This window comes from Cupressus sempervirens, chromosome 11 (assembly GCF_028749045.1).
Source record: "Cupressus sempervirens isolate cs-2001-9-10 chromosome 11, ASM2874904v1, whole genome shotgun sequence".
In the NCBI taxonomy this organism is placed as follows: Eukaryota; Viridiplantae; Streptophyta; class Pinopsida; order Cupressales; family Cupressaceae; genus Cupressus; species Cupressus sempervirens.
In genome coordinates, this window is record NC_143128.1 from 829,641,931 (window position 1) to 829,666,574 (window position 24,644).

A 24,644-nucleotide genomic window follows, 5' to 3' on the forward strand; every position below is an offset into this window, starting at 1 on the left:
TGAAAGACACCTCTCTTGGAAGTATAATCTTATCACTCTTGGCTAAGCCCCAAAGGACTTTATACCTTTGGGAAGTGAAGGTGGAGATTTGGATTACCGTCTCCTCCTAGTTGTGTGGCATTATTTTCTTTCATCTATAGATTTGGGCCTCATGTACCTTTCGTATATTGAGGACACCCCTAACTGAGCTTGTATATCCTAGTCAAAGCCTTATAGGATTGTTGGTGTGTTCTATGTGCTTGAAAAATTAAAAAACCTCCCCATTTGAAGGGGACACACATCATCTAAAATTTTCTTGTATATATTTCATTGTATGCTTTGCATGTTATGTTTCAAAAAAATCCAAAAAAATCATAAAAGTTCAAAAATCAAAAAAATCAAAAAAAATCTCAAAAACAAAAAGTCTTGTTTTATGTCCTCTTAGTCAAGTTGTCCACATCAATTCCACATCACTTCTTTTATCCATAAAATTCATCACCATCATGCATCTCTTGTCGTCATCATTCAAACCATTCCTCAAATTCTTCATTATACTTATTCATCCAAATCATTTCCTCATCTTCCTATTCATTCAATCAAATTCCTAATCTTCATTCTAGTCATGATTCATAAGCCACGTCAAGATCCAATTTTCTCAGTTGATCTCATCATTCATCCTTAATTACATCCTTCAAATCATCATCCTTCCAATCCAATCCTTTGTCAAACTCATTAATTTCTAATAAATTCTTAATTCAATCCATTTACATCTTCATCCAAAATCAATCTTTCTAATTCCATCCATTCAAATCTTCTTCTAATTTAAATTTCCATAAAAGCTTCTACTTCAAACTTAGGAGCACCATCATAATCCTTGGACTTTAATCCTAGTTATCTTGAATTACCCAAATCTTATCAAGGTTATCTCAAACCTTCATCAATATCAAATTAAATCAAATCCAATCAACATCAAGTCAAATCCAATCCAAATCAAATTAAAAAAAATTCCAAAATTGCTCCTAGTTATAAGGTCATATTTCATCCATCATCAAATCTTTCATCACTCTTCATCTAAGTTCCATGGATACAAATTGGCTTAATCAAATGGTTGAAGATATTCAAAGAAAATTTGGAGTTATACCTCCCATTCAACCTACATATCAAATCACTCCTCAAAACTTCATATCCAATTCTGATCCATCTCACATTTTCTATTCTTCCTCTACCTTTGACAAGGGAAATCCACCTCATTATCCTTCATCCACATGCGATTCCATTCATAGCCCACACAATTACTCAAATAGAAATGTCATTACCAAATAAATTGAGGAACTAAAGAATTCCATCTTGAGCGTAGCAAATCAAAAGGAAAAGTCCACCTTCCATGACATATTTCCTCTTCCCCCATGTTTTGAAAATCATAATCCTCATGTCCCATCCAATCCAAATCTTCCATGTAGTTCCCCATACTTCTAGCTTAATGTCCAAAATGATCATCCCAATCCCATACCCATGCCTTAAACTCCACCCAATCCTAATCCTCCAAAATCAACATCATCCCCACCCTATAATAGGTTTATCTCACTAGAAACCTTGTCTAAGTACAAAATTAAAAATAAAGTGATCCAGTCACCCAAATTCATACACCCAATTCCATCTCAAGACCTTCCTCCAAATCATGTCATTATAGATTCCTCTTCTCCTCTAGATCTAATCATTTATCCATCCCATCCTTCCCTTATCCCTCAAGATCCATTTATCCCTCTTAGTCCATCTCATGATCCCCTTCCTAATCAAGATCAAGACATTCCATGTACAACACACATCACTGATTCCATTTCATCTCAAGAGTTAGCACCCATAGATCCTCCACTTCATGAAGATTATCCTTCCACTCCATCCACTAATACTCCTCCATGTCATGATCAAATCACTCCATCCCATGGTTCCATTCCCTCCACTCCATTATATTATTCTATTCATCTCATGATCCACTCATTCCACTACATGATCCTCTTTTAAGTCAAGATCAAAGTACCCCTTTATTTTCCTTTCATGATCCCACTCCATCTCAAGATCCTATTATCCCTCATAATCCCCCTCATGATCCTCATCCTCCACAAGATCTTGCCACACCTATCCAATCCACTCATGAATCCAATATACATGGACTCACATCTTGTGTTGAAAATAATAAGTATCCCATTGAAGAAATAATGTCTCAAGATGTTCGTATGCCCTCCACTCCTTCAAAATCCAATATTCCTCCTTCCAAACCTAAATGTTCCCATCATCCATATTCCAAGTCCATTTTGGGCCCTTATATTCCAATTCCTTCCTCATTACCATCCATTTTGGGTCCTTACATACATCCATCTACCATATCCAATTCTTTCACTTCATCCCCTAATGTACCTATTAAAGATCAACAAAGGCACACATCCTTGACTTCCTTCCAATGTTCATCATCCATAAGCTCTCCATACCATTTATCCTCATACACCCCTACCATGGCCAATGGAAGAAAATTGGATGCCAGAGATAGAGTGAATCAAGCCAAAAATCCAAAAAAAATCAAGGATCAACATGTCCCCTCTAAAAGACATGTTCAAGAAAATAAAAATATGATCCAAAGAAAAATCAAAAGGCCACAAAGGCTAAAAATGAAAAATGCAAAAATTATGTGGATTCCAAAGCTACTTAATGAAGCAATGAATCTCAAAGAAAGATTCAAAATGACATCCAATTTTGCTAATCCAAAGGCTTCCCTCATTCATAAATCACCCAAGCTTCCATTTTCCAAATCCATTTCGGGTCCATATATACCCCAATTCACCATCCTAAATCCATCGTCTCCTTCATCCATTTTGGGTCCCTATATCCCAAAATTCAAACTTTCTCCTACATATCCTCCAAAATTTCCTTCTTTCCATCACCCTTCAAGGTGTGTGTCAATGTTGATCTTTCCACCTCCTTCATCTACTCATTCACAAGTCTTCCAACCTAGAATCCATCAACACTTCCACCCCCTTAATCCAAACCTTTTCATAAGTCCTTGACCTCCATTTCCCAACCCATTTCACCCTTCTTTTCACTATTCTACCAACATCTATGAGAAATTAGTAAGAATTCCTTGAAAATAACAAAGAAAAAGACAAGAGAAATAAATATCAAGCAATACCATCCATGTATATAGATGCTCAAGTCCTCCCTCCATTTTCCTATCATGTATCTAGCCATTCACTTGTCCACTTCCACTTACACTCTACATTGGGGGCAAGCTCCATCCATACCGCATTGCCTTATATATCTTCCATATTCCTATCTATCATTCCTCATCCTTTTCCATCTTTGATCTTGAATATCTTATTCCTTTCATCCCTTCATGCTCACTTTTCAAGTCCATCCATTATCCTACATATTTCCATCCACTTTTACGTATTTGATCTTGACATTCTATCCATATCTTACATCCCATAGTCCTTGTCATGTTCATTTCCTCCATCCTCCATCCATACTATGCTACATACTTCCATAATCTTTTCATATATTTGATCTTGACGTCCTATCCATATCTTTCATCCCATAGTCCTTGTCATGTTCATTTCATCCATTTTCCATTCATACTCCTATATACTTCCATCCTTCTTTCATATGTCCTTGGTCTTGGTTATCCCATCCATTTCATCCACTTCATATCCACATTTCATCCCTATCTTTCATATCATTACCCATATCATATTCATATCCTCCCTCCCATATCCCATATTCATTCCCCCCTTCATGCTCATACTCATGATCCATACTAAAGGCACAACAACAAACTGTTCATCCATGCTTTGGGCACCCACATGCCTTCCCTTCATACAATAGCCTTTACACCATCATTCCATTTCCCATGTCCTATACTAGATCCTTTGGTCCTCCATATTCTTTCACCTTCCATTTTATCCATATATCCTCCCATCCATAAAAGTCTCCCCACCCTTCCCATGCATTTATCATTCTTTGGTTATCCCTTGTCATTGGTTCTAATGTCTTCCACCTTCCATCAATTTTATTTTTTTTACTTCTTCCAATCCATTCAATCAATTCATTTCTCCTCTAATCTAATCATATTCCCTTCCTCTAATCATTTCATTCAAATCATTTCTTCCAATTCATTTATCCTCTACTCTCATCAAATTCCCTTCTTTCGATCATTTCCTACAAATCAATTTACATCTTACCTAAGTCTCCTTTTTCTTCTCACAAAAAGCATTCCACTTCCATTCCAATTCAGTTCTTCCATTATCTTATCATATCTTATTCAAATTCTGCTATTAATCTCATGACACTGAGTTTTAACCCATCAAACTGAGCTTATCAAATAGTGATTGCAAACAAATTTACACAAATTCACACTATGACTACATGATTTGAGAACATCATTCCTTTCACTATCATTGCTAGCAAACAATCACAAACATTTAAATAAAATTCAATCAAGCACTCAATTCTTCCTTACTGGATGAATCCTTCTTACATAAGCTTAACAAATTTCGCTATCAGAATCAAGTTCATGGCAAGAATTGTGGACTGAATGACTACTTCGTCATAAAGTCTTTTTTTTTAAAATTTATCTTTGTGTATCAGTGATAGCCTTCTCAAGTATGCCTTGATCTTCAATCTCTTGGTATCATTTGAATGACTTAACTTGATTACACATGTCATTTTGTGATATGATCTATTTTCATGATTCTTTCGCACATCTATCTCGATTTAGAGTTATGGCTATGCATTGCTCTCTGGGGGCAATGGGTTAGCACACTTTCCACCAAGATCCCTAACAAGACTTTGGGTGTGCCCAGACCTCTCTAGTGTGTATATGTCATATTTTCCATCATGACTCTGAAGCCTACATCTATTGTGTTGAGAGTCTAGTCCATGCAAAGGAATCTTTTCATCTATGCTACTATATCATTTGATGCTTAACTCCTCTTGCAATATCAAACTAGGGTGTGCTCTCCCATATGAACATAACTAAATCCCACACATTCATGTAGTTAAGTTGCATTTAGATTAATCATTATCCAATTCACCTTGTTTCATTCTGATCTTACCCACACGTCATGCAAGGTCATCTTTTAAGCCTTTTGCCTTCCCTTTTCCTTCTCTTGTCTATTTTCGAGAAAATGGGGCAAAATATATTCCTTTTTCACCCCATTTCCTCGAGCGGGCACCACTCCAAGGACTCCTATCCTTTTTGGGGCAACCGATATTTTCTTTTCTTTGATATAATATCATCTCAACATCACATCAAATAGGGGCAAAATGTAGACACTTAAAATTGTCTTAAACACTATATTAATTGATTTAATGTCTCCCTTGACACTATAATTATTTATTTATTAACTAATTATATTTTTCATATTCTTCTACTTATTTAATTAAATTTATTTAATTAAATAGGTTCACTTTTCTAATCTATTTAAATTTAATTTAAATACTTCTATCCCTAATGTGTTAAATTTATTTAATTCATGATCCTCCATAAATCCCCTTGTTAAATAAATCTCTATTTATTTAATTCCCTCCATCTCATTAAATTCTCTAAACCTATGATTAAATTAAATCATATTTAATTTAATCTTAAACCTAGCCTAAAACCAAGTATACACCCATCACTTTCATCCTTCTAAGCCTACCCACTACTTGATCCCACTTATTTATCCTAAACACCTTTCTAAACCCCTTTTAGTTCCTATGTGTGTGCTCACACATGTGTGAGGAACACTCACACCTCTTACACCTTTGTCCCCCACTCCTTCCTTCAAGTTTTCTCACACATGTGTGTGAAACTTTGAATGTTGACCACTTGCATGACTTGCTTACATATTTCTCATGTGGCACCTATGTGGATAGCACATAGATTCCACCTCACCAGGGCCTCTCTCAAGCCTATAAATAGAGCCCTTGTTTCAAGCATTATCATCTTCCTCATATGCATTGTTATCATGCTAGTTTTTTGCTAGAGTTCTTTGTGATTTTCATAGTTGCATTGTTACTAACTCTTGGTAGTTGATAGATTTTATTTCATCTTGCATTGTTAGATTAATTTGTCTTCTTGCATTCATCTCCATATCGTTTGAATGCTCTCAAGCATGGTTGCTTCCATAGCAATTGTTTGAAGTATTCTCCACTCATTTAGCATAGTATTCATTCTCATATTGTATTTCTTACTTTGGGATTCAAATAGTTGTGTTTTGGGAGAGCACAACAACATCCCTCCAATCTAAAACACACTAACAAGGCCTCTCATGGGTGCCTTTGTTGAGCTATTTGAGGTTGCATGAGGACTTATCTTTTTGGTTGCTTTGAGTTGCAAAACTCAAGCATAGCATTAGTTGTGTTTGTTTTATCTTGAATACTTGATATATCTATTGCAATGAATGTGTGTTTGTTTACTCTTGTTCCTACTAGGTTATGTTTTCTTGCATACAGTAGCTTGTACAAAAGTATAATTAGCATCCACTAGAAAACATAAATCATCATAGTGTTTCTCTACTAGTGACACTGGTATTTTCAATCACTCCTTCATTGACTTCTGGAAGTCTTCAATATAACTTGTCGTTAAGGATTCCAAATTCTCACCTAATTGCTCAATATACTCACTAATCTGTACTACAACTGATCTACTGGTTTTCCATCCTACAGTGCCAAATGAAGGGAATGTGTTCTAAACATAAAAGAATATACAAATCAATATAGAACCAAATTTACATTGTGCACTCTGTTTCTTTCTGATTGCTCCAAGGTTCTCCATTAATTGTTGCAATTATAGCTCTGTTAGATCATATATGTGGTCTTTCTTGACATTTTTGTATCCCACATCCACAGCTATACAGGGCACACTATTCAATCTACTAGATTGATATAACTTGTGTGATATAACCCTTACAGAAAAGTCTATCAAAGGATCAGTGATTGTGTCTATTGTCATGCCTCTCTTGTTCCAAACAACTTCATTATTTTTCTCAATCAGCTCCTTCAAATCACTTCTTAGTGTCTTAGGCCAATCTAGGGTTGGGTAACCAGTAACTCTATAGATTATTCTCTTAGTAATTTTGATAGGTCCATTGTCTAGCCATAATGAACCATCATGAATTCAGCTAAGCACTATCCTAATCCATTCTGTTATGAATACATTTAGAAAATCTAGGCTTGTGTTAATCCCTTCATCTCTACAATTTTATACTCTTCCTTCAGTGTACGATTATCAAAAAGTCTTCCATATGCATCCCTAATCTCCATATCACCAATGCTACCAATTTTATAGTTATAGCATTTTCTTACATCTTGTACCATTATCACATTCAGTGGAATCATTGACAATACACCGGAAGGGTCTTGCTTATAAGGAATATCAGGAATAGCTTTGAACATCAGCTACTTAACTTTGTTACTCACTAACTAGGCATTCAAAAACTCCTTTCCTTCTACATTCTTCAAACTCGATGCCATAATGTAAAACTAGGGTTTACAAAAATTCAAACTGTGTAGCTTAGCTCTTGATAAATACCTTATGAAATCTAATGAACTGGTGTAGAATCACTGCTAAAATCTTCTGCAACTACTTTGAATGGATTTCCAAATCACCTTCTGCTCTACTCATTCTTTCTCAAATTTGAAATGATGAAAAATGAGCTAAAATCAATCAAATACCCTTTTGAAACCCTGTAATAAATGTTGAGTGCTTACATAGCTGTAAGTTCGGCATTAACCAATTTTTAGCTCACCTATCATCTATTAACATTTCAATCACTCGACGACCACTATGAGCTTGGCATCAACTAGCATTCCACTTGGCACATATAGGAAATATTTCATGCTCGGTAGTAACATGAGAAACTTAAAGATTTACCTTGGATTTATACTAACATCTTGCATCTATATTCATGCTGATGTAGTCTTTTTAGTACTAAGTCCTTTTGGAATTGATGTATGATATAACTTTTAAATATCAGTCCCACATACCTCTTGATTGCCTAGTTTGATGAGGTGTGATCACCTAACCCATTGGGTGAAGTGATCCCTTCTCTATTTGATGTATTGCAATAATCTTTCTTCTTTAATGTCTTGTTCATTTCATCTCTGACGTTTTCAACATCTGTGTTGCCTTTTTCTTTATCAAATTTAGAACTTGGTGCCTTTGACCTAATTGGACAATAACTACTAATGTGACCATTCTTCAAAAAACTAAAACATGTGGTTTGACTCAACCACCTTTGGTAGTTATGTCTGAAGTGTGTCCTAATACAATTCTCAGGAACATGTCATATTCTTGACAATAATGATAGCTATACCTTGTATTATAATCCCACTTATAAGAGTTACCATTGTTCCTTACATTTGCTTACTTGTCTGATGACCACATGGGTTTGGATTTGCATTCAAAAACTCTATGTCCATACTTCTAACAGTTGTAGCAATATCCTTCAAATCTTTGTGTGTGCATGGTCTTGGTTTTGCATTCATGAGCCTGATGACCTTGTTTGTTGCACTTATGACAATGAACCATGTTTTTATGATTGGCATTCTAATTTGTAGTTTTCCTCCTAAACACATTATTAGTATGTCATTTCTTACCAAAATTGTGACAAGTAGGTTTGGAGTTCTTAACTTTGTTTCTCCTTTCTTTAGCACTTTTGGATGATTCTCCTTCTCCAGTACTTGTGTATCCCAATCCTAATGTGTTATTATTATATCTAGGGGATAACAATAGTTTCTCAAAGTATTTGATGGCTTCACTTGATTTGTCGATATTTTCAGCAAACTCCTTTTCCCTTTTTAGGTCACTTTACAATTTCTCATTCTCCAACTTTAATGTTGTTATCTCAATGTCCTTGACATTTAGCTCATAGTTGGCATTCATCATTTGACTTAGAGTATGTTGGAAATCTTGGTTAGTTCTGATGATTTCTCTTCTAGTCTATTGGCTAAAACTCTTTTTTCTTCTTCGATCATAGCTTTATCGTACATGGCTTTCTTCTTCTATTTAGTCACCTCACATAGCAGTATAGCTTGTGATTATTTCTCTAACTTGAGATTTCTGATTTCCTCAACTTGGGCTCTATTTTTTCCATTCAATCTACAACTGTTGCATCAAATTCATTTAAGTCTCCATCTACAAATAGCTTAGTAGTGTCTATCTCTCTATATTGTGTGTCATTCTCCTCAATAGAAATTTCCTTTCTTCTCTTCAAAGATTTCTTTAAATGTTCTCTTGCTTGATATATTTGATCTAGAATGAGATGTATTTTAATCTCCTAATTCTCAATAGTCTTTCCCAACTTGTAGACTTCCATTTCCAAGATCTCTCCTCAAAGTTACAAAGCTTCTCTTTCAAAGAACAAAGTTGTGATACCAATTGTTGGAATTAAAATAGGAAATGTAAACTTCTAAGAGGAGGGTGAATCAATAATTTAAACTTGGACCCATAAATCTTTCACCATACATCCATCTATGCATTCAATGAGTAAACTAAAATAACATGTAAAGCACATACATCTAAATCATGTAAACATATAAGCAATCACACACATATGACACCATATATGATTACCCAGAATCCCTCCAATGAGAAGGTAAAACTGGGGTGGGGATGCCACCCATAAATCTTCACTACTACAGTAATAAAGTGTATCTAATAAAGGTTACAATGTTTTGATCATGAATCATGATATACCCTGTGAAAGGTCTACCCTGTTAAAGGCTTACAAAGATTGTTAGGTCTCATCTTGTTAGAGGATTTCAACACTCTATTAGAAGTGTGCCTTGCTAAAGGACTTTAACTCACAACTAAGTAAGCACCCTGTTAAAGGATTTCGTACAACTTGTTAGGACTACTTTGTTAAGAGATTTTAATTGAAATCACCTGTTAGAATGTCTCAGCATTGATCATGCGGTTAGCACTCTATTTCTTGATAATAGGTCACCTCTAAACAATGTCTTCTTGATCCTTCTTGATTAGATGACTCTTTGTTGTATATACTTCTCTATCCTCTATTCTACTCTAACTGATTCTGCAATGTTGTCTCACTTCATAACTCCTTAGTCACCATGAATTCCATATTTGTGCATGCAAACTTCTCTCTTCACTTCTTCAACATTCATAGAGAGTTTAGGGTTTATCCTCCTTAAGAAGACTTTGGTGACTTAGGGTTAGGTATGAATCTATGGCTAAGATTCATCCATTTTAGCACTTAATCCTTCCCATTTTCTTATTGGCTACATGTAATTGCATTGGGAATCCAACTTAAGATTTTTTCTTATCTCCAAAATATTACAATTCATCCTTAAGTTAGCTCATAAATGGTTTACATAGTTTTTTGTGCCTTTATAAACAAATATGTCAAAACTGTCTTACTTAGCATCTGAAGTCTTTGATGCTCAGCATACACTAATATCTCTGCTATGACTTGACACCTATATTTCTTAGCATCCACTATTTACTCAGCTCTTGTGTTACTCAGCATATACTATTTTCTCAGCACTTTAGTGACTCGGCACATGAGTGGCTCAACACTCACTATGACTTGGCATGGTCTAAATAACTAACTTAAGTATAGTGACACTCACTTATCAAAACTGATCTGAGATCAATAGATCTCAAATTAGTTTTGACAAGTGAGTGTCTATACATATAATTCATTTACTTAGTTCATGCCAAACAAGTAGTACATGTCGAGCACAACATGTATAAGGTAGAGAATGTTGAGTTCACATTGGGTGTTGAGTCACTTATGTGCCAAGTCACTCATGTGTCGAGTCACTCATGTGTCAAGTCACTCAAGTGTTGAGCAAATAGTGTATGCTGAGTGATTTAGGAGCCGAGCAAGCAGTGCATGCCAAGTCAAAGTATAGAAATCAATATATGTTGAGTATCAGAGACTTCAGATGCTAAGTAATATAGTTTGACATAGTTGTTTGTAATGGCACAAAATAGTATGAGTCAACTTAACAATTAAATTACAATATTTTGAAGATAAGGATGAATCTCAAGTTGGAATCCCAATGCATTACATGCATCCAATCAAATAAAGGGAAAGTTTAAGTGCAAAAATGGATGAATCATAGCCATTGATTCATACCTAACCCTAAGTCACCTAGGTCTTCTTGAGGAGGAAAAACCATAAACTTCATAGGTGCATGGAAGAAGCGAAGAGAGAAGTTTGCATGTGCACAAATAGAGCATTCATGGTGGCTAGAAAATTGTAAAGTGAAATTGTATTACAAAATCAGTTAAAGGAGAACAAAGGAAGGGAATAGTATACAAAAAATAGATCTAATCAAGAAGGATCAAGAATACATCAGTTTAGAGGTGATATGTCATCAAGTAACCAAGTGCTAACTGCAGGATCAATGTTGAGTCATTCTAGTAAGTGAATTAGTTAAATCTCTTAATAGAGTAGTCCTAACAAGCTATATTGAAACCATTTAATAGGGTGCTTAATTGTGAGTTAAATTCCTTTCACAAGGCACATTTCTAATAGGGTGTTGAAATCCTTTAACAAAGAGACCTAATAGTCTTTATAAACCTTTGACAGGGAAGACCTTTCACAAGGTAGAGTATGTTTCATAATCAAACATTGTAACCTTCATTGGATACACTTTATTACTATAGTAGTGAAGATTTGTGCGTGTCATCCCCACCCCAATTTTACCTTCTCATTAGAGGGTTTCTGGTGATCATATCTAGTGTCATATATATGTGTGAATGCTTACTTGTTTACATGATTTAGATGTACATGCTTTACATGGTATTCGAGTTTACTTATTGAATGTATGAGATGGATATGTGGTGAATATTTTGTGGGTCAAATTTTAAACTATTGATTCACCCCCTACCCAGAAGTTTACCTTTCCTATTGTAATTCCAATATTTTTTATCATATTTGTTTTCTCTAAAAGAGAAGCTTTGCATCTTTGAGGAAAGATCTTGGAAATGGAAGTCTACAAGTTGGGAAAGATCATTGAGAATCAAGAGATTGAAATACATCTCATTCTACATCAACTGAATTAAGCAAGAGAAGATTTAAAGATATCTTTGAAGAGAAAGGGAATTTATATTGAGGATAATGACACACAATACAGAGAGATAGACACTACTAAGCTATTTACTAATGGAGACTCCAATGAATTTGATGAAGTAGTTGCATATCTAGTGAAAAAGAATAATGCCCAAGCTGAAGAAATTAGAAATATCAAGTTAGAGCAAGAATCACAAGCCATACTACTATGTGAGATGATTGAATAGAAAAAGATAGCTATGGAAGACAAAGCCATGATTGAAGAAGAAAAAAGAGTTTTGACCAAAAAATTGGAAGAGAAATCATCAAAGCTAATCAAGATTTCCAACATGTAATTGGACACTCTGAGTCAAATGAAGAATTCCAACTATGAATTGAATGTCAATGACATTGAGATAACAACATTGAAGTTGTAGAATGAGAAATTAAAAAATGACCTAAAAAAGGAAAAAGAATTCACTAAAAGTTTCAATAAACCAAGTGAAGTCATCAAAAACTTTGAGCAATTATTGAGATCCCCTAGATCCAATAATGATACATCTGAACTGGGATACACAAGTATTTAAGAAGGAGAATCATCCAAAAGTGTTGAAAAAAGGAGTAGCGAAGGTAGGTTCTAAACCTACTTGTCGTAATTGTGGTAAGAAAGGACATACTACTAATGTGTGCAAGAGCAAGATTGTAAATCAAAATGTCAAACATAAAAGCATGGTTCATTGTCATAAGTGCAACAAACAAGGTCTTTAGGCACATAAATGCAAAACTAATACCATGCACACTTAAAAATTTGAAGGATATTGTTATAACTATCAAAATTATGGACATAGAGCTTTTGAGTGCATATCCCAACCCATGTGGTCATTAGATAGGCAAACAAAGGTAAAGAACAATGGTAACTCTTATAAGTGGGATTATAATACAAGGTATAGTTATCACTATTGTCAAGAATATGGACATGTTCCTAAGAATTTCATTAGAACACACTTTAGAAGTGACTACAAAAGGTGGTTGAGTCAAACCACATGTTTTAGCTATTTAAAGATTGATCACATCAATTGATATTGTCCAACAAAGTCAAACACACCAAGTTGTGAGTTTGATAAAGGCAAGGGCAAGGCAAATGTTGAAAATGTCTAAAATGAAATGAGCAAGACATGGAAGAAAGAGGAGGATTGTAGCACATCAAGTGGAGAAGGGATCACTTCACCCAATGGGTCAGGTGATCACATCTCATCAAACTTAGAAATCAAGAGATATGTGGGACTAATATTCATAAATTATATCATTTATCAATTCTAAAAGAATTTAGTTCTGAAAAGATTACATAAGCATGAATAAAGATGCAAGATGTTATTAGGAATCAAAGAAAATTTTAAGTTTTTCATGTTGTTGTTGAGCATGAAAAGTTTCTTGTGATTGCCGAGTGATATGCTAGAGGATGTCGAGCTAACAGACTAGCTAGTTGATGCCAAGCTCATAGTGGTTTCCAAATGAATGAAAATTCTAATGGATGTTGAGTGAGTCTAAAATTATTGATGTATGTAAGAAATCAACATTAATTGCAATGTTTCAAAAGGGTGTTTGATCAATTTTTAGCTCATTTTACATAATTTCAAAATCGAGAAAGAGCAAGGAGAGCAAGAGGCAATTAGGAAATTCATCAGAAGTGATTGCAAGAGATTTGAACAATGATTAAATACCATTTCATCAGATTTAGAAAGGTATTTAACATGTGCTGAGCTACATTGTTTCTACTTTCATAAACCCTAGTTTCACAAAATGGCATCTAGTTCAAAGCATGTAGAGGGTAAGGAGGTTTTGAAGGTTCAACTAGTTAGCAATGAGGTTAAACAACCAATTTTTAAGGCCATACCTGATATTGCATATAAACAAGATCCCTCTGGTGTGTTATCCATGATACCACTAAAAGTTTTCATGGTTCAAGATGTTAGGAAATGTTACAACTATAAGATTGGAAGTATTGGAGACATGGAGATACGACAAGCATATGATAGACTTTGTGAAAATGGGGTGTTAAGGGAAGAATTCAAAATTGTAAAGAAGAAAGGGTTAACGTGTGCTCTAGATTTCTCGAATATTTTCAAAATTGAATGGATTAGGATTGTATTAAGAAAGATTCATGATAGTTCACTTTGGTTAGACAATGAGCCTAGCAAAATGACCAAAAGAATAATCCATAGGGTAACAGGGTATCCAACCCTAGATCAGCCTAATACTTTAAGGAGCGATTAAAAAGAAGTTATTAAAAAGAATACAGGAGTTGTGTGGAATAAGAGAGAAATGACAATTGACACCATCACAGATCCATTGATAGACTTTGTAGTAAGGGTAATTGCATAGAAGTTTTACCAATCAAGCAAATTGAATAGTGTGTCCTAAATTGCAGTAGATGTTGGTTATAAGATTGTTAAAAAGGATCACACATATGATCTTGTCGAGTTATAGCTACAACAATTTATTGAGAACCTAGGAGCAATAAGGAAAACAAAGAGTTCTTAGTGCAAATTTAGTTCTATTCTGATATGCATCTTCTTTTATGTTCAAAACACATTTCCTACATTTGGCATTATGGCATGGAAAACAAACAGGTTAGTGGCAGTACAAATTTGTGAGTTTATTGAATAACTAGATGAGAATTTTGAATCAATAATGACAAGTTACTTTGAAGACTTCAAGCAATCTATGAAAAAGAGATTGAGGATTCCAGTATCATTAGTGGAAAAACATTATGATGATGTTTGTTTCCTAGTTGATGTTGATTATACATTTGTTCAAGCAACAACTCCAAAGCTAAGATGGCTAACCATTAGGATATGAAATCAATGTAGATGAGGCCTTTGCAGTAATAACTACACTACTTGCTGAAGATATAGATAAAGATGCCAAAGCATTTAGTAATTATGAGATGGCCAAATCTAAGATCACTATGGAACTAAAGACTACCTCTATTATAAAGAAGGAGAAGTTGGTGAAGAAATTAAAAGAAAAATTTGGTGAAGGTGTCGAGTAGGAAGAGGATAAAGAAGAAGAGGATGAAGAGGAAGAAGACACCCAGACCCAAGCACCACTTGCACTATCAATAAGAGGAAGAGATAGAAATTGTAGAAGGTGCTGAGGAAGAAGAAGTTGAGGAAGCACCTACTCCTATTGATCAAAAGAAGAGAAAGGCTAAGGCTCAACCAGTGACAAGAACCAATAAGGCTACAAAACCAAGCCAACCCAAATCTACAGTACCTACTACAAGGGCTAGTGCACATGTCACTACACAAAAGGAAAAAGAAAAGATCAAACCAGTAGAGCAGGAAGGAGGAGCTCAAAAAATGCCAAGGAGAAAATACATTGCTCAAGTTGAATCTGATGAGGAGAGAACAAAATCAGATGACAATAGCCAATTCCAAGTGATGAGTCACAATCCATTATCTGATCTAGAAAACCTATGTGAAAATGTTAAGAATAGTGCAGATTTAACGAGATTTTCTCATATTGATTTTGATAACCTTGGAAAAGTTGAGAAGAAACAAGTGGAGGAGGCAATATATGCCATGATGGAAAATTTTAAGAAAGCCCCACTAGAAATTGCAAACTCAATGCCTAAAAGTTTATATGAAAGAGTTGAGTAGAAATGGCATTATTGTTTGAATTTAGAAAGGCAAATAAGGGAGACATTACTTGCACAAGTTATGCCTAAACTTAGTAAGGCACAAATTGATAAGGCTACGAAGAAATATGCAGTTAGATTTGTTCCAAAATATAGAGCTTTCAACATATTGCAAAACAGTATTGATGATGTTGTGAAGAAGTCCACACAAATGTGGAAGGTCACATATGGATTAGCTACAATAAAGGTAGGTGAACAAGAGCCTATAGAGGTTAAAGATGATGAAGAAGATGACAACAATGGAGACACAGTTGAGGGAGATACAAAAATGAATATAGTTGACAAGGCAATAGCTGAGGTAGAGCAGCAAGAAGAACAAAGTGTACAAGATACATAATTTCCAAATGTCAGCCCTCAACAAATAACAAGTGTAAATACTGAAATAGTAATAGTGAAGGATGTTTCTAATCTCACTACTCAAAACGTTAACCCCCTAATAGAGGAAGATCTAAAAAAGATACTAGACCAATCTACACTATAGAAAAAATTATGTAATAACCCTATATTAGTGAGTGTAGATGAAATTCAAAAATTAATGACTGACACTACAAGGGAGGAGGTGAAAACACAAGAACCACCTACTATCACCCCTCAAGTCACTCATGTACAACCTTTAGATAAAGTACTAGAAGCTACACCAACAAAGATTGATACAATTGGAAAGGATACAATGGAAACCCAAGTCACTACTAAAGAATAGAGTCAAATAGGTTAGATAAATTTATCTACACCTCTAGCACAAGTACAAGGTGCATCCCAAGACATTGTGGAAAATAAGGACAAGCCTGAAGAGACTAAGTTGACACCAAAGCTAAAGGAGAAAGTAGCCATTCAAGCACTGGTAACTTTACCAAAATCTGGCACTCCTTCTAGTCAGATTCTTCAAAAGTCGAGCACAGATGCAACACCATTACAAATCTTAGTGTTGATTCCAAGTTCATCAAAGGCAAAAGAGGTAATACAATATGGAGATGTAATCCTTGATGAAGATATTTTTTTACCAAAGTATGATTATGACATAATGACAATAGAGTAGATGGGTATACTACCTCGAAAGAAGCATCAAGAACTACTTAGAAGGGAGCATAGGAAGAAGCAAGCATTGTTGGACCAAGCCACTGATTGAACAATTGACAAATATAGTGGAAAAGGTAAGTGATGTAGACCTTGATACAAATGAAAAATTATTAGAATGGTCTAAAAAGAAATTTCAAAGAAAAGTGAATGAGAAAATATCAGGTGACATAGCACTTACACAAGTTGCATTGGCAACTAAAGTAGACAGTATGAAGAAGGTACTTGAAAACATTTTCTCACTATACACTAAACTATGTAACCCCACACTCTTCACACAAGAGACAAGAAGTCACATTTTGAGCTTGGAAAGTCAAGTTAATTCATCAGGTGCAAAATTACCTATGAATCCAGCTCAAAGTGAAAAACATTTCAGAGCTTTATTACAAACCCAGAGTTAGTTAGTAGCATTATTTGTAAATGAAGCCAATATAAGGGCCAAACTAATTAGCATCCAAATGAAATTGACTCCTCACATGGAGATTTTGCATAAGGAGTTAGGCTATGTAGAAAATCTTATGAAGAAAGACCCCAATCTTTCTACATTAGACAGCCTAGTCCACCTTGTTGTCGAGATGGCTATCCAAATTAATTCTTTGGATGTAGCATGTAAAATTTGAGATGCAACTCTTAAGATTATACTAGAGGTCCATAAATATGTCTTGGACAAACACATTATTAGTGTATAGCCCATTGACATAAGTGTCAAAAAGGGGGAGAAAAGTGAGAAAAGTGAGAAAAGTGACCTTATGAAGTAGGGAGAGAAAGTAAAAGAAAGGGGGAGAAAGAACTATAAAAGGAGTTAATCAAAGGGGGATAAACTAAAAAGTTAATCAAAGGGGGAGAAAGTAAAAAAAAGCAAGAGCAAGAAAAGAACAACACAGATAGCATGAAATGAAAGAGTATCAGTTGAAGCATATCTACTTAGTAGGAGTACAGAATTTTGAATATAGAATAGACCTATCAACTCAGGGGGAGTTATCAAATTTTGAGGTATAAGTTGTTGCAAAATTTTGATATTTTGAAATTTTGTATAGTAGTCAAATAAGAGATATGTTATGCTCATAAGAATAAGGATATCAATGCATGATCAAGTGTTTTTGACACTCATGTCAAAGGGGGAGATTGTTGATCTTAGATTGGTTTTGACAAGTGAGTGTCTATACACTTAAGTCATTTACTTAGTTCATGTTGAACAAGTGCATGCCAAGCACAACATGTATAAGATAGAGCATGTCGATTTCATAGTGAGTGTCGAGTCACTCATGTGTTGAGTCACTCAAGTGCTAAGAAAATAGTGCATGCCAAGTGATTTAGGAGTCAAGGAAGCAATGCATGCCAAATCATTCAAATGATGAGTCCCTAGTATAGAAATCAGTATATGTCAAGCATTAGAGATTTTAGATGCTGAGTAACACAATTTTGACATAGTTGTTTGTAATGGCATAAACTACTATGAGCCAACTTAAAGATTAAATTATGATATTTTGGACATAAGGACAAATCTTAAGTAGGAATCCCAATGCATTAAATGCATCTAATTAGATAAAGGGAAGGTTTAAGTAGAAAAATGGATGAATCATAGCTATTGATTCATACCTAACCCTAAGTCACCTAGGTCTTCTTAAGGAGGACAAACCCTAAACTTCATATGTGCATGGAAGAAGAAAAGAGAGAAGTTTGCATGTGCAAATAGAGCATTCATGGTGGCTAAGGAATTGATAGGTGAAATTGTATTGTAGAATCAGTTAAAGGAGAATAGAGAAAGGGAATAGCATAGAACAGAGAGACATCTGATCAGGAAGGATCAAGAATACATGAGTTTAGAGGTAATCTATCATCAAGCAACCAAGTGTTAATCGTAGGGTCAATGTTGAGTCATTCTAGTAGGTGAATCAGTTAAATCTCTTAACAGAGTAGTCCTAACAGGTTGTATTGAAATCCTTTAATAGGGTGCTTACTTAATTATTAGTTAAAGTCCTTTAACAAGGCACATTTCTAACAGGGTGTTGAAATCCTTTAACAGGGTGAGACCTAATAGTCTTTGTAAGCTTTTAACAGGGTAGACCTTTCATAGGGTAGATCATGTTTCATGATCAAACATTGTAACCTTCATTGGATACACTTTATTACTACAGTAGTGAAGATTTGTGGGTGTCATCCCCACCCCAATTTCACCTTCTCAATGGAGGGTTTCTAGGTAATCATATATGGTGTTATATATATGTGTGAATGCTTACTTGTTTACATGATTTAGATGTACATGCTTTACATGGTATTTCAGTTGACTTATTATATGTACGAGATGGATGTGTGGTGAATGTTTTATGGATCAAAGTTTAAACTACTGATTCACACCCCCTCCCCTCAAAATTTTACATTTCCCGTTGTAATTCCAACAATGTTAAGATTGTTATCATTGCACTTTATGTTTATCATTCAAGAAATAAACTTAATTGTTGTGTACTTCATAGAAAAGGAGCTTTGCTTCTGACAAGACTCCCAGTATTAAAAATCTCTTCAGAGAATTGCCTTTAAATTGATTGGAGACACATTCTCTCAGTTTAACCCCTCATAAATTGTGGAAATAATTTGGCCATTTGTGCAAAGTTCAGATTGTTATACAGTCTACATGCAACATTTGAAGTTCAATCCTTTAATGTTTGGAAAGCATATATATATTAGGAGCAAGAAAATCCTCCAAATCATTAACATTGAATGAATATGTGTTGATTGTAAATGAGACTTACTCAAAATATAGATCAAAGTTTTAAAACATATTAGGTTCATCAAAGACAATTCTACAATAAGGATTTGCTTCTCTGGAGCCTATTTTTCACAAAGTAGAATGGAGATGTTCTATAAATTTTGTAGTAGGATTGGGTATGATGGTTGTGTCAGTTCATTTGAATTTAGTTTTTACCAAATTTGTATATGTAATTTAATGAAGTTTAGCAGTTGTACATAGAGTTTGGGTAGAGTTGTCTCGTAATAAATGGGGGGTTTCGTTTTGCCTTTCATTATAGAATTTAGTATTTTATCAGATCCTTTCACACTCCTTCCCAAGGTCTCTAGCTAGGCTTTGGGTAATCTACACCTATGTTTGTAGTGTTATTATTACACATACGGGTTTATAGGATCCCATCAATTGCCCTTGGTTTCATGTTTCTACATTTCACATGCAGTAGGATAGGTGGAGAAACTTGTGTTTAGTATAGAGCAAATTTTGACAGTATTCTTTGATGGGGCTGAAGCTTAGATGATTAATGGAGCCAAACCAATTTTTGGTAGTCCCACTTTGCATGAAGAGGAACAACTACTTTTGCATCTAGCAATAACTCACTCAAATCTCATGTTGATCTCCCCTTCACTTGACATTTCACCATTTATATCCCACAACTATGACTCATTTATCTTAGCAACAAGAAGTTATTAGGGGAGATACCTATTAGTTTGGAGGGATGTCAGACGTTGGAGCTCCATGACTTAGCTCACAATAATCTAGAGGGGATGATACCTCTGAAGTCATTGTTAGCCTTGGAAACCTACAACTCTACCTTGATATTTCCTAGAATTCCCTCCAATGGTCATTGTCACGGGAGGTGAATAAAATTGTAATGTCTCGAGCCATTGATAAATCAAATGTGTTTCTTTCCATCTTAATGCATACCTATGTAACAAGGGCATAGAGAGGCAGAGTTACATGGCTACAAAGTATTTTATTTGCAACCCTAATGAAAAACAAATGTATTTTGAGTTAGCAGTGTTGTGGATATAGATATAAATGTAATATTGAAAGGAAAATCTTTATAAAGAGTGACTAGAATTTTCTAATGTTGTGTGTGTTTCATGATCATGTTTTTTCATTTATTCTAATGCCAAACATTTCAATTTTTTCCATATTAGGACACTACCAAACCATCATATTGACTATTTAGGGAAATTTAACACATCAAGAAAACTTACCCACAAGTTATTTTGATTACAATGTCCACCATCCGATCATGGAAGTAGGATTTTAGACCATATTGATACTGCATCAATCATAACAAATAGATGTAAGTTTGTTGATCAGATAGGAAAAATTATACAAATCCAAGCTTTAAAATCAACTGAAAGTAGATATATGAGGATATTTAGATAATGATTTTTATTTCTTACCCATACCCAAAAGAAGAAAGCTAAGTGAAATGTACTCTGCAAAATGAATATTCAATGATTAGAATTTATCAAGAAGTGAAGGTAAAATTAATGAATCTTAAGAAGAAAAAAGAAGCTTGTCTAACCTGAAATAGGGTAAAATGAATGAGATAGAGAATCAACTTGGGTCGACCAAACCAAAATAATCTATCATTGGGCTTCACCACTATAGCTCCTTGTACAACAGGATTTCTATCTTGGATACTTAATGCCATTGTAATTATTATAACTTGTAGCATTTTTCCCACTATCAAAAGAATCTGCAAAAAAGAGTATTTTTAGTCTTTCTGAATTAATATTTAGAAATTAAACAGTTGATACTTTCACATTGCATGGTGTTAAAAAAGGATGTGATATCTTTTATAATGAGGTGTGCTTAAATAGTTTGAATGTTCTTATGAGATAACAAGATAATGTTATGGATATCTTGAGTTATTTCCATCAAGCCAGTTATTTTGTATGGCTAAATACCTCAAAACTCTTCTACAACATTGGCTATATGGTCCATAAATGAAGATTTCTAGTGGAGTTCCTCTCGCTAATGAAAAACACAAAACTTTACTCCCCAATGTACAAATTCATTAAGTACTATCTATCATGGCCCCTAGCATGGCACCTAGGTCAGCTTCTAGATTCATGATTTTTCAAATAACCCACATTTGATATTCACAAATTCCCACAATGCTCCAAGCATGGAGGTACAGGATGGAAGGCCAAGTTTGAATGCAACACTAAGAACAAATCAATCGTTACATTCAATCTACCTCCAAGGAGTAGAATTACAGTATCCTTCATATTACTAGCTTTCTATAAATGTTGCCTCGACATGCAGTTCAAATCAAGTGATCAACTTGCACTTTTGCCATTGGTAATCCTTGGGAAGGTGCAGGCTAATTGTTACTAACAACAATCATCCACTATGTCCATGTCATATTGATTTCATCTACTATGCCACTTAAAAGGTCTAATCCTTAAAGAAAAACCATCTTAAATTTAGTGATATATAGGGAGCAAAGGAAAATGCATAACCAATTGTTCATGGCAAGGGCCTCCAATATGTTATATGTGGCATAGGTTAGTTGGGATGTCTAGAATATTAGCCTAGGTCATACCATCTGTATTCAGTTCAACAAAAAGTGGTCGAAGCAAAGAAATCCATCCTTCCTAGCTCAATGATATACATTGCATGTTTCATTATCAAGTACATTATTCTTTGAGTTACTTCTTGACATGTGTATTCAATGGTTAGAGTTCTTGAACTTTAACATGATCTTCTAATTCTAAGGGTTTCTAATGACAAACCCTTTGGTAACTTTTTGAAGGTAGGGGTTATCTTTATATAGTCATTGAGAATCATCATGATCTTTTTATTCCTTGTAGTTTATTTTAGAATGAGCACAAATTGAATTTAGTGGTAATATGATTCGCTTTAAGAGATGAGCACATTCTTAAATTTCAAACCTACAAGAAAATTCAAAATTGAGTGAAGAGGAAAATTTTATTTCATTGTTACTGTTGCAATCTAGATCTAATGCAAGTTGTAGGAACTTGAGTTGCTTTAGATAAACTGACAAGAGATACTTTACTCGATCCTTTTAAGGACCAAAAAATTGAACTCTACCAGATGTAGAAAATGAGACCTTCACATATTTCTTATTCTCATTAGGTACAAAGGAATACAACATCGTGCATTATGATTATTGTATGATGATCGTGTTTAACAACTTAATGGTGATTATTTCATATGCTTATTATTTAGTGCTATATCTGATAAATTAAATACATGATGTAATAATAAAGATGACAGCACACACCAGATACAGGAGTAGAATATGTCTTTATTCTATCATGAAATTATTATAGAGAAGAACAAAGATGGTTTCTCAAGGAGTACAGTTCATCCCACTACACCATGCTACCTTCCTTGATGATACACAATATATTAAAAGACTTGATGGTTTCCAAGAGGAACCCAACCTCCAACCAGCTGACATTTATAACTACCTAATAGTGACAAACAACTTAACACAAATAATTAATATGTTGTTGGATAACCAATATTTTTGAATATAACAATAAACAGTGTATGTTGAGTAGATTTATCTTTTGAATCTTAGTAGTGTATTTCTAGTGTTTTCTAATGTACTTGAGATGAAACCTGCAACTGCAATAGTTTTAGGCTACCTTATGAGTGCTATCATTCTAATTTAGTTTGAGCCTATAATTGCAATAATTTAAGCCTATCTTATGATTGATATAACTCCCCTAATTTAAGTCTATCTTAACGACTCCTCACATTATCCTTGTTGTTAACTAATATTGTTAGAAAATGAAATCCATCTCTTCAAACCAAGGAAGTCTAACAATTTTGTAAAGCTGTGTGGTTGTTGTTGATTTTATCAGGTTAATTCCTATTTTTTCTTGGAAAAAATCTTCGACTAGAATTAAAAAAGAAAAGCATATGTCAATGATGGTTCTATTATACAAGATTTTTGACAATAATCTCATTTTTCATTGTAGATTTGTCAGAGGAATTATTGGTTAACATTAACAAGTTTAGGCAAGACATGAAGCTTCCTGTTCTGACCAAAAATGAACATGTCACTTGTTTGGCAAAGTAGTTAGTAGATTAGTTCAAAGGCCAAGTATGTAGTAATTCTATAGGAAAAGATATTGTGCCTGGCACAAAACCTCAATTTTTAAACTATCTACAATTTTTGGAAAATTGCCACTTGAATATATCTAATACCAAAGATGGAGTAGTTATTTTGGATTGTGTTCCTATTTTAGATCCAAAGATAGCATTTCAAAATTATATGCATTCACAATATCTTCAGTATGCGAATGATGTGAATGACACACAATTTGTGTCAATTGGGGTTGCTTCTGAAGATAATTGGTTTGTGTTGGTTCTGGCTACCAATACAACTAGTGGCAATTTCCAAACTTTTAGTAGAGGCATGATACATTATGTTAATAAGTTGTTGTACTTACTACCAATCTTGGGGGCTTTACTTCTAGTATCCTGAAACTCCAATTGGTTAATTTCAATTATTTAAAATCCATTTAATTTGATATGGTCTAAACATCACATTCCATGTCTTAAGAACAATCTCAATGCCCAAATCCACTGAGCTCAGAGCCCACATTTTAGTTGCTTTGGGCATTGTGGTATGTTCCACTTGTCCCAAATTTTATTGGGATGACATTATTCAGATAAAACTAACTCATGTTCAGTATCCAAAAAAATTTTCTATCAAATTATGATGTCTAATTTTAACATTCTAGAAGTTGAGTTTTATTTTCTTTCTATTTACTAATTTAATTGTGTCCTTGAGCATCAAAATTTTCAAATTCAATTTAAAATTTCTATTTTTAGTATGTCCTAATTTTCACCTTAAAAAATAATGAAATCTACATTGCAAGGCATTGACAATCTTTACTGGTTTTGCGAGTAAATTATAAGACAAGCAAACCACCAAAATACAATTTAGAAAGTTGGGTATCTAATAATTGATTTTTAAATATTCAGTCTTACAAACTTATTTTTTGTTGTATGAAAAAAATTAAGCTTACAAAACAAGTGAAATATATTCTATTTTATTTATGAACTTAATTTCTAAGAGTATCACATTGGCTAA

General features: G+C 34.2%; 1 pseudogene; it reads left to right on the top strand.

Annotated features, from left to right (window-relative positions):
- The window catches only part of LOC149532132 (putative GPI-anchored protein At3g06035 pseudogene), a 123,575-nt pseudogene extending 99,543 nt beyond the window's left edge, over positions 1-24,032 (top strand).
- The last annotated feature ends 612 nt before the right edge of the window (positions 24,033-24,644 follow it).